This window comes from Primulina tabacum, chromosome 15 (assembly GCF_025594145.1).
Source record: "Primulina tabacum isolate GXHZ01 chromosome 15, ASM2559414v2, whole genome shotgun sequence".
Taxonomy (NCBI): domain Eukaryota; kingdom Viridiplantae; phylum Streptophyta; class Magnoliopsida; order Lamiales; family Gesneriaceae; genus Primulina; species Primulina tabacum.
Window position 1 is genome coordinate 36,829,521 of NC_134564.1, and position 9,584 is coordinate 36,839,104.

Below are 9,584 nucleotides of genomic sequence, written 5' to 3' on the forward strand. Positions count from 1 at the left end.
TATCAATCCTTTTCATTGTACTTCTTCTCAAGTTTTTATATTTTCAGGTTACAAAATCTTTTGAATTAATTAGTCGACCACGATTCTGGAGTATTTTATGTTTACTTGCATTTAAAATATGATATGGTCTTACATGACATAAATTTGTTTAAGATGTTTCAGACACTTAAACCTTTTCCAGGGCTTTATTATTATTTATGTTACGGTCTCTTCAGACGATCAACCTCCTTAATTTTGACATTTGAGTTATTTTATAATTTCATTTAAGGGGTTATTGGCTTTTATTTAAAATCAGAATAGAATTATAGGCCTCAGAAGAGATATATAAATTGTTTATCTAGAATAATTATACGACTAAATAATATATTTTATCTTAGTAACTGTTGGGGATAGTGCCCTTAAAGCATTGTAATAAGCTAATTTTTTGAAAACGACATTTATTATTGAGCATATTTGCATGAAAATACTATTGTCATGAATATCATAGCAAAATCCCTGGTTTATTAGATATAACCATAATTTTAGTATATATAAGAGTTATATATACAAGAGGATTAAAATTATGGATAATAAACTTAAATTAAGTCGGTGATGAATTAATTAAAGTATGGATCTTTAATTAAAGCATCAATAATGCGGCCCATGAACATTATGAATGTGATCATCTTATCCGGATCGTCGATGTTGGGACATCTAGATGGGGGCATTTATATATAATGTGATTATGTACGACTTGGACCGATTTAATTAGTCATTTCATAATAAATTCCGTTGTTACTATGAAATTCAAATTAAATCACAAAGATGATCATATATGGACAAATCTCAATCCTGAAGTGATTATAAACTCCTATTCATTTTAATATGATTCTTAATTTGCTTGTTTAAAGTTTGCGATTGTGCATTCTTAATACTTGCATTTTAGATTTATATTTGAAATGAATGGCTGGGAATATGAATTCGCAGACATGGAATCCATTCCTTCTTGCGAGAAGCAGAAAGACGATTCCCTCATTTGTTAATTCTAGAACTGAGTGTTGGGCCCAACTAATTTATAATTAAGTTATAAATTGAACCACTCACTAGTGAATTAATGGTAAATGAGGATAAGAAGTAATTGAAGAGGTAAACGGAAAAGTTCCTGGCTTCAATTACAAATTGTCTATGGAGGATTAATCCATATGTAATGATTATATCAATGGACTGCTCAATTTTGTAGAGTAAGATATTTCATAATGAAGAATAGTGCAATTCCATATTTTTAGTGGAGTAATTATGGAATTAATAAATTAGATAAATTAATTAAAGAGTTTAATTATTTATTTAATTTATTGGAGCTTCTAATTATGAGTCCATGGTCCCCGGTACGCCTTTCAAATTAATGACGGATTAAAAATGCAATTTAGAAATCATGTATGGATATGGAAAAATGTTTCCATGACTCCAAAAGTTTGGAGATAAATATAATTGATAATGAGATATTAATTATATTAAATAATAATTATGAGATAATTATATATTTGGATTACTATGGTAATATCCAAAAGTTGATTATAATATCTTTAATTTATTATGAATAAATTATAGATATTATTTGCTATCTGAAAATAAGTTAGAATAAGATTCTAATTTATTTTGATAAGATCCTAGAAATTCTATTTAATATCTTTAATTTATTGTGAATAAAATTTAGATATTATATCTAAATAAATTCGAATAAGATTCTAATGTATCTTGATAATATCCTAGAAATCCTATTTAATATCTTTAATTTATTGTGAATAAAATTTAGATATTATTTAACATCTAAATAAGTTAGAATAAGATTCTAATTTATTTTAATAAGATTTTAGAAATCTTATTACTTTTAAAATAGTTTTAAAAGGATATAAAATATAATATTCAAAAAAAATCAAATCTAGGCATATCCTAGATGATTTAATCGAGAGTCCCAATTGAAATAAGATTTGGACTCTTGGTTTTGAATTATTATAAATAGGATCTTAGGTTTTATTTTAAAAACAACTTTTTCTCTACCTTTTCATGAGTTGAAAATAAAGTAGATAACAAAATAAAAATTTGGATTTCTAGCATTTGCGTTTTTGAGTGCCCACACACTCCCGTTGATAGAAAGGATTGTATTGGAAGGCTGTGGTTTCTACGCAAATTGGATTTACATTGAAGAGAAAATCTACAAGAGGTTAGTTTTCTAGTAAATTCTTTTTATTTAAATTCATAGTTAATTTATATTCATATGTTCGATTATAATTTATGAAATTATGTAATCGCTTCCGCTGTGTTTCGATTTGATCGAAAATAATTTTCTTAGCCGGAATTGTTCTGAAGACTATATAATTTCCAACAGTAACAAATTTAATCAAAGAATGTAATTGAAAAATGAAATTTGAACTTTGGGTTCACTTTATAATTCATATAAATTGATTGAAAAGGACAATATATTCTCATTAATATATATATATATATATATATATATATATATATATATATATATTTAGCTATATATATATATATATATATATATATATATATATATATATATATATATATATATTTAGCTTCTACGTTTTTGTCTTCAATGTTGAAAAACATTATTTTACTAAAATAACAATTGATACTGTATCATAAAAATCTTATTATTATTTTTTCCAGATACTTCAATATAATTCCAACATATTTTCAATATCTCTTAGAGACTCGATATAGTGCAATTTTTCGCTCAATCAATAATTTTAATATTAAAATTTGGTTCAAGCGAATATCAACAGTAATTAGTTGACACAATGTCTACAATATTTGTTGCATGCAACATATCATATCCCCAAAATATGACGCGTTATTTCAAAACACATGATTTAACAGTTGATTAGAGGCATTTGATAATTAATCAAACAATTTTTATTGATCGTATATTCTGTAAATTATTATTCTCATTAAATATATTCACAAACATCTGGTTGAGATCGTTGAGCCATATTTATAATTACCTTTCCATTCCAAAGAATATAGGCATTCAATCCTAATTTGAACTGACTGATGGTGATGTCAAATTTAACAATTCAATATATGAGAATTCCTAAAATCTTATAATCTTATAGTTAATTGATTCATAATCTTATTATCGATCTATTCAAGAAATTCTAGTTCCTTGATCAATATCTTTATGCACTATCAATAATTTATTATATAAGATATAATTAGGATGCTCAAATCTATCAATTACCTCAAACTATATAAGTATTTGTATTGATGAACTTTTTATTTTTATAAAAACTTTTTGTTTGTAATACCAAAATAGTTAACACTATAACATCCTTAAACTTTTGTTTATGGTATTAATAAACTTCAGGTTTATAATATTAGCAAACTTCAATATCAATAAACTCCTGGTTTATCGTGACATTTATTTTATCATATTGACATTGATACAATACCATTTTTGATAAACTGAGTTTGTGTACCACACAATTTAATTTTAATATATGTTAGACTAGCTGCCTCGATATTATCATGTTTATACAAAAGTATTGGGTTTTACATGTATAAACTGTGTTAATTCACTTCATGGAAAGAATAACGTCGATTAGGTGACTTTCAATATTAATCGCTCATTATTTACTCATGTTTTTGCAAGTATTATAATTGAAATTTTAGACATACATTTTTTTTCCAGTGTCTTCTACTTGAAATATAAGTTATAACGAATGAATCAATTAAGATAAATAGTGATATGTACTAGAAACAATATATACGAGCTAGACGTCCTTACCCTGATCTCGCACTTGAGCAATGAAAATGCTGAAAAATATTATGGAATTTGAAATTTTAATGCAACATAAAATAATAAGAATTGCAAAAAATTTAAGATTAAATCTGATGATTGAATTCCCTCAACAAAGTTTACAAAATTTATCCTTTGTCATATCTCAATAAATTTTTCAACCGAAAACAAATCAAATTAATTTTATCTAGATTATTAATAAATAATATATCATGTTTCTTCAAGATAATTAACAATAAATATATTATTCTAATTTGATATCAGACCGATATTATTTAAGAATATTGGAAAATATTATAACATATTTAATCAAAAAATATTTTGAATATTCTTTGAGAATATTGAAATATTTTATATATTAAATCAGTATATTTCTTGAACATTGAAAAATCTTAAATGTATAATATTCAATAATATTTAAGATCAACATTTATCAAAGATATCAACAAGTCTTAGTTTTTTTTATCAATATTCATCTGAACTATCAATATTTATCGAAAAGCTTAATTAAACTTAAGTTCATATCAGTGTTTTTCAGAATATCGATAGATCATATCGTTGATTTTAGATCAATATCTTTAAGAAATATTAAGATCAATATTTTTTGCGAAAATTAACAGATATGATAATCTAGTTCACATTCTTCAAGAAGTTGATCAATGTTTTTCAGACAAATCTTTTATTTTAGATCAAGATTTTCGAGGATATTGATGAATCTTATATCTTGCGTCAATTTTCTTCGGGAATATTGATAAATTATATACCTTATATCAATATTTTGCACAAATATCAATAATTTTATATTTTGAACAATATTCTTCAAAATATTGACATGTCTTGTATTTTATATCAATATTCTACAATATTTTTGATATATCTAAAATCAATATCTATCATACATGGTAACATATAATTTTTGATCTTAAATTAATATTATTCATGAATATTGATATATCTCATATCTATATGAATTTTATGAATTATGCTGCTTCTGGAGCATAAAGGAATATATATTAAATATAATATTTGTTATAATATGCGATATTTGAGAGAACAACATAAAGATATAAATATTTATGCTTCTAAATTAAACAAAATCAATATTCTTGGAGAACATTTAAGATCGATGTTCTTTAAGAATATTCAAGATTATATTTTTCAAAATTTTTGACAAATCTTGTATACTAGACTAAAATCTCCTAACTCATATTCATGTACCCGTTCCCGATTTATTTAAGAATTTGAAAAATCTCCAAAGTCATCTCATTAAATCAGATTTCCCTGCAGTTCCCCCAAACAGGGGAAAGCAAATGACCCCTAAATCAACTGCAGCCATGATCATAAAAATTGCGATTTTGATTCATGCACCCAGATTTATGGTCCGACTGACACCTGATTGCAACCCTCGACACAGAGTCCTCTATCGTCAATCTCATTCCAATATTTATTTTCGTTCGTTTATTTGTTATTATTATAATAAACATAATTATAATTTATTTTAGAACAAAATTAGAACTACTCCCAAAGTCGCCCACAGTAAAAATCACGGGAAACCAATTGATTCTAAACAATTACAACACTAAGACTAGATACCAGTTAGTTTTAGTTAGCCAAAATATTTCCAACTAAATCTCGCATAGTTTGTTTTTCGAACATAAAAGATATTTACTACAATTTCAACTCGATCAGATATATCAAGGCCCAACCCACTTGTGATATTGTCTGCTAAATGAGCGTGTAACAACCCTTGTGACGCGTTTTAAAGCCGTGGGGCCTCGGGCCAATGCGAACAATATCATAAGTGGGCTGGACCGTGACATTTGGTATCGGAGCGACTCCGCGTGAGTTTCGGATGTTGGAGCAAACTTAAGCGAGGACGCTGAGTCCTGAAAGAGGGATGAGAAGGCCCTTAGGCGAAATCCCACATCGTTAAAGCACGAGAGCGTGTAGCACCCCTTGTGACGCGTTTTAAAGCTGTGAGGTCTCGGGCCAAAACGGACAATATCACAAGTGAGTTGGACCATAACAAGATATCTCCTTCTGAACTTGGTAATTTGACGATTGAGACAATACAGGTCATCGTCTCATGTCTATTTAAAATAATTAAAAGCAGGAACATGAAAGGTGTAGCAAACAATAGATATCTATCGTCAGAAATTTTAGTCTCGTGCCATAGATATTTTTGTGGTATTATTGTGGTACCATATTATTCCAAAATAAATTAAAAAAAATGTTCCGATAAAACTTTTGTCGGGTGTACATGTCTGCATACCCCGCGTTTGGGTTCTCTCTCTTATCCAGAATTAAATATGTTATATGTTCCAGTTCGACACTAAAAAGAAGACCTCCGCCACATGACATCACATCATGTGTACCCGAATTGTACACGGATGTCGGCTGAATTACACTGGCTGAATCACATTTTTTACAATTATTATTTAATAATAATTATTATCGGTTGTTCTTTGGGTCCCTTTATTAATTATTCTTAAGTTAGATGATGTTGCAGATTTCGACTGGCCAGGAAATTAAATGTCAGCTGACCCCATTTTATTCTGTTTATCATTTATATACTAGACTAGATATTTGTCATTTTGGATTTTAGGAAATCGTGGAAACTGGAGAGCCATATGTGCTAGCTCTATAATGGAAGCTCGTCATCGGGGTGGCACGAGGAAGGTCATCTTTTAGTTATATGAATGTGAAGCAAGAAAGTTTTTTTTAGCAATGTTTGATAAAGAACTTGGGGTGTTTTTGAAAATTAATTTTGACTTTTAATCATTGTTAAAACGATTAAATCTAGCTGTTTTAAAATTTTAATTATTATTATTAATATGATAAATGAATCGCACGTTTTAGAGTGAGTCAAAATTGCATATTTCGTATCATTGTTTTGGCCCACAACCCATGATTAGATCTGCCGCTTTTTAAATTATTCTAAGGTTTGATTTGGAAATTTGAGCACATCGTGTGCGAAGATATGATATAAATTAGGAATGCTGATGAATGACGCCGAGTCGTCTATGAGTTTAACTTAAAGTCCTCCGGTGAATTTTTTTAAAATAATTTTTACATAAGCTTGTCGGCACCATCGGTTAATAAATCTAAGCTAGTGCCATATTATTCGTGTATGGCAATAAATAATCTTGCAAAACTACTGCATCAAGTAACCTTTACATTAAATATCTTCGATTGCACAAACTCTACCTTGTTACACTGTAGAATGAAATAACATTAGTTAATCTATCACAGTAGCAGTAGTTGAACATTTGACTACCGATCAGGAGTTAGATTTTTCCTATCAACGCATGGTTTGCCTAGTGGTATTTACTTGATTAGTGTAGTTTATATGTTATTGTGTTAGTTTAGGAGTTTATCTAGTGTTTATCGGAAATACAACCGCTGTGGTAATAAAAAATAATTGATCCTAGCATTTCTGGAAACTGAATTTGTTACCGGAGAATAGGAGGGAAGGCTCGTACTTTGAAAACTTAAAAAGAAGGATAATATGGATGTTATGATGTCGGAATCGAGACATGGTCAAAAGTTCGAAGAAGATGAAATTGGCATATCGAATTATGTATAATTTTATATAGTTGATCTAAAAGATATATATAAATCGATATGTTCATCGAATATTTTCGTGACTAAATCAAATTTGAACTTCAAAATTGTCTTGCAAGTCATTTCAAAAGTCTTGTGTTGTACTATTTGACAGCGAATATTTTCGTGACTAAATCAAATTTGAACTTCAAAATTGTCTTGCAAGTCATTTCAAAAGTCTTGTGTTGTACTATTTGACAGTAAAATGATCACAGTCTTTCGGGTTCGTTTGATCCTGGGTGTGGGGACAGTGCCCACACCCCATATGAATGGTTGGGATTCCACTTCATGGGAAAAAAAAAATTTAAAAAAAAAAAAAATTGGGCCAAAAAAAATTTCGGCCCTTGGATGTACCCCAGCAGGCACACAGTCTATTGTTTATTATTATATGTCCGCATTCCCCAATATATATACATATTTAATCAATCAAATAATAAATTTTTCTAATAAAATTGTATTCATATGTTCATGGCACTTAATATTATATCATAGAAGTAATCTATGTATCGCATATTCGAAGATAAAACGTCTGTCGTGTCTGTATATCTCACATCGGGCTGAAGTTGTAAAACATTGTCGATGAATTTCATCCACCAAAATAATCAAAGGAACTACACCAATTGATTAACATTAAAAACAAGAATTCAGCCACGAGAAAAATCCGTCGGAGGGACATGTTTCTCAAGGTGAGGGATGGCTGGTTCTAGGGCTTTTGGGCTGACCAAAAAATTTTAAAATTCAGTGTGCATTAAGATTTTATAGCTTGTGGTACTGTTTGGTTCGCTATATTATTTATCCATATTTTTATTCATATTTTTATCCAATCTAATATAATATTTGGTGTACCATATTATTTTATTTATATATGTACCAATCATTTATCTTATATCAATCAAATTATCAATCATTTATCTCACATCAATCAAATAATTGAATAGAAATTACAATATTATCCTTAATAAATAATATTATAGATATTTTATTAATATCAAAAGGACCAAACTGTAATATCACATTATCTCAAATTTAATCAAGTTAATCAATCAAATCAAACATTATATTAAATATCATTTTTATATATTTGATTATTAAAAAATATTACTTATATACATACTATTTGTCTCATTCTATGAACCAAACGGTATCACGAGAATATATAGTATATCATGGGCAATGTAGAACAATTATCTAGCGATCTCGAGTCACGATTTCTTAGATACAAGTTATATAGTGTATGTATAAATAGGTAAAAAAAAAAACTTTTCCTAAAAATATTCCAAATCTGGTAGCCACAACATCTACTCCAACAAGAATGTCACGTTGGTTCGGTTTGGTGAGTCAAATATTTTTTATTGATTTGGTGCAGGAGGATGCTAAAGATATTTCCACCGTAACTTAAGGCGTGCAATAAAAATAATATTGAGTGATAGCAATGAACTATTTATGTAGTTCGGGCCGGGTCGGCTTGGCTCAGCTCGGCTCGGGTTGAGATATGGAGTCAGCTATTCAGGCCTTTCCGAGTTGAGATTGGTTCGGATTACTCTTACTCCGGCTTAATTGCATAAAACATGGGCCCATCTTTTTTGTAAATAGGCTCAGATATTGATCGGGTCAATTATTCAGATATCATCGTACATAGATATATATTCACTGTGCGACACAAAAAGAGCGAATTGGTTAAGTTTGTGATATCTGAAGAACCACATGCTTTAATAATTTCTGAAACCCTGCAACAGTGTCTTTTACCTAATACTTTATGTTAATTTTTGACTTGATTACTTTCGTAATTTCTTTCTTTGTTGCATTAACCTCCGAGAGATATAAAATGGTTATAATAGTCAACTAAATCTTTGAGATCGAATCCAAACAAATTAGATCCGATTCGAGTCTGATTTGAATTTTTTCCATTCCTTGTCATACCCAAGCTAGTCCCCATATGAAGACTCCAATCCTCGATCCACTTGAACAAACAGCATCGATCCGATGCAATTATCTTTCCATTTTCAGGGGGAAAAAAAGGAATCGAGTTTTAATACCTTAAAAGGTAGAACGTACACATTGTCGGATTAGTGAATGGTTGTATTACAAGCTGCGTGTTCGTCTCTTTAACATAGATCATCAATCCTCAATTGTACCATATCCCTGTGAATGAAATATTTTCAATTCAAAATTATTGCATATG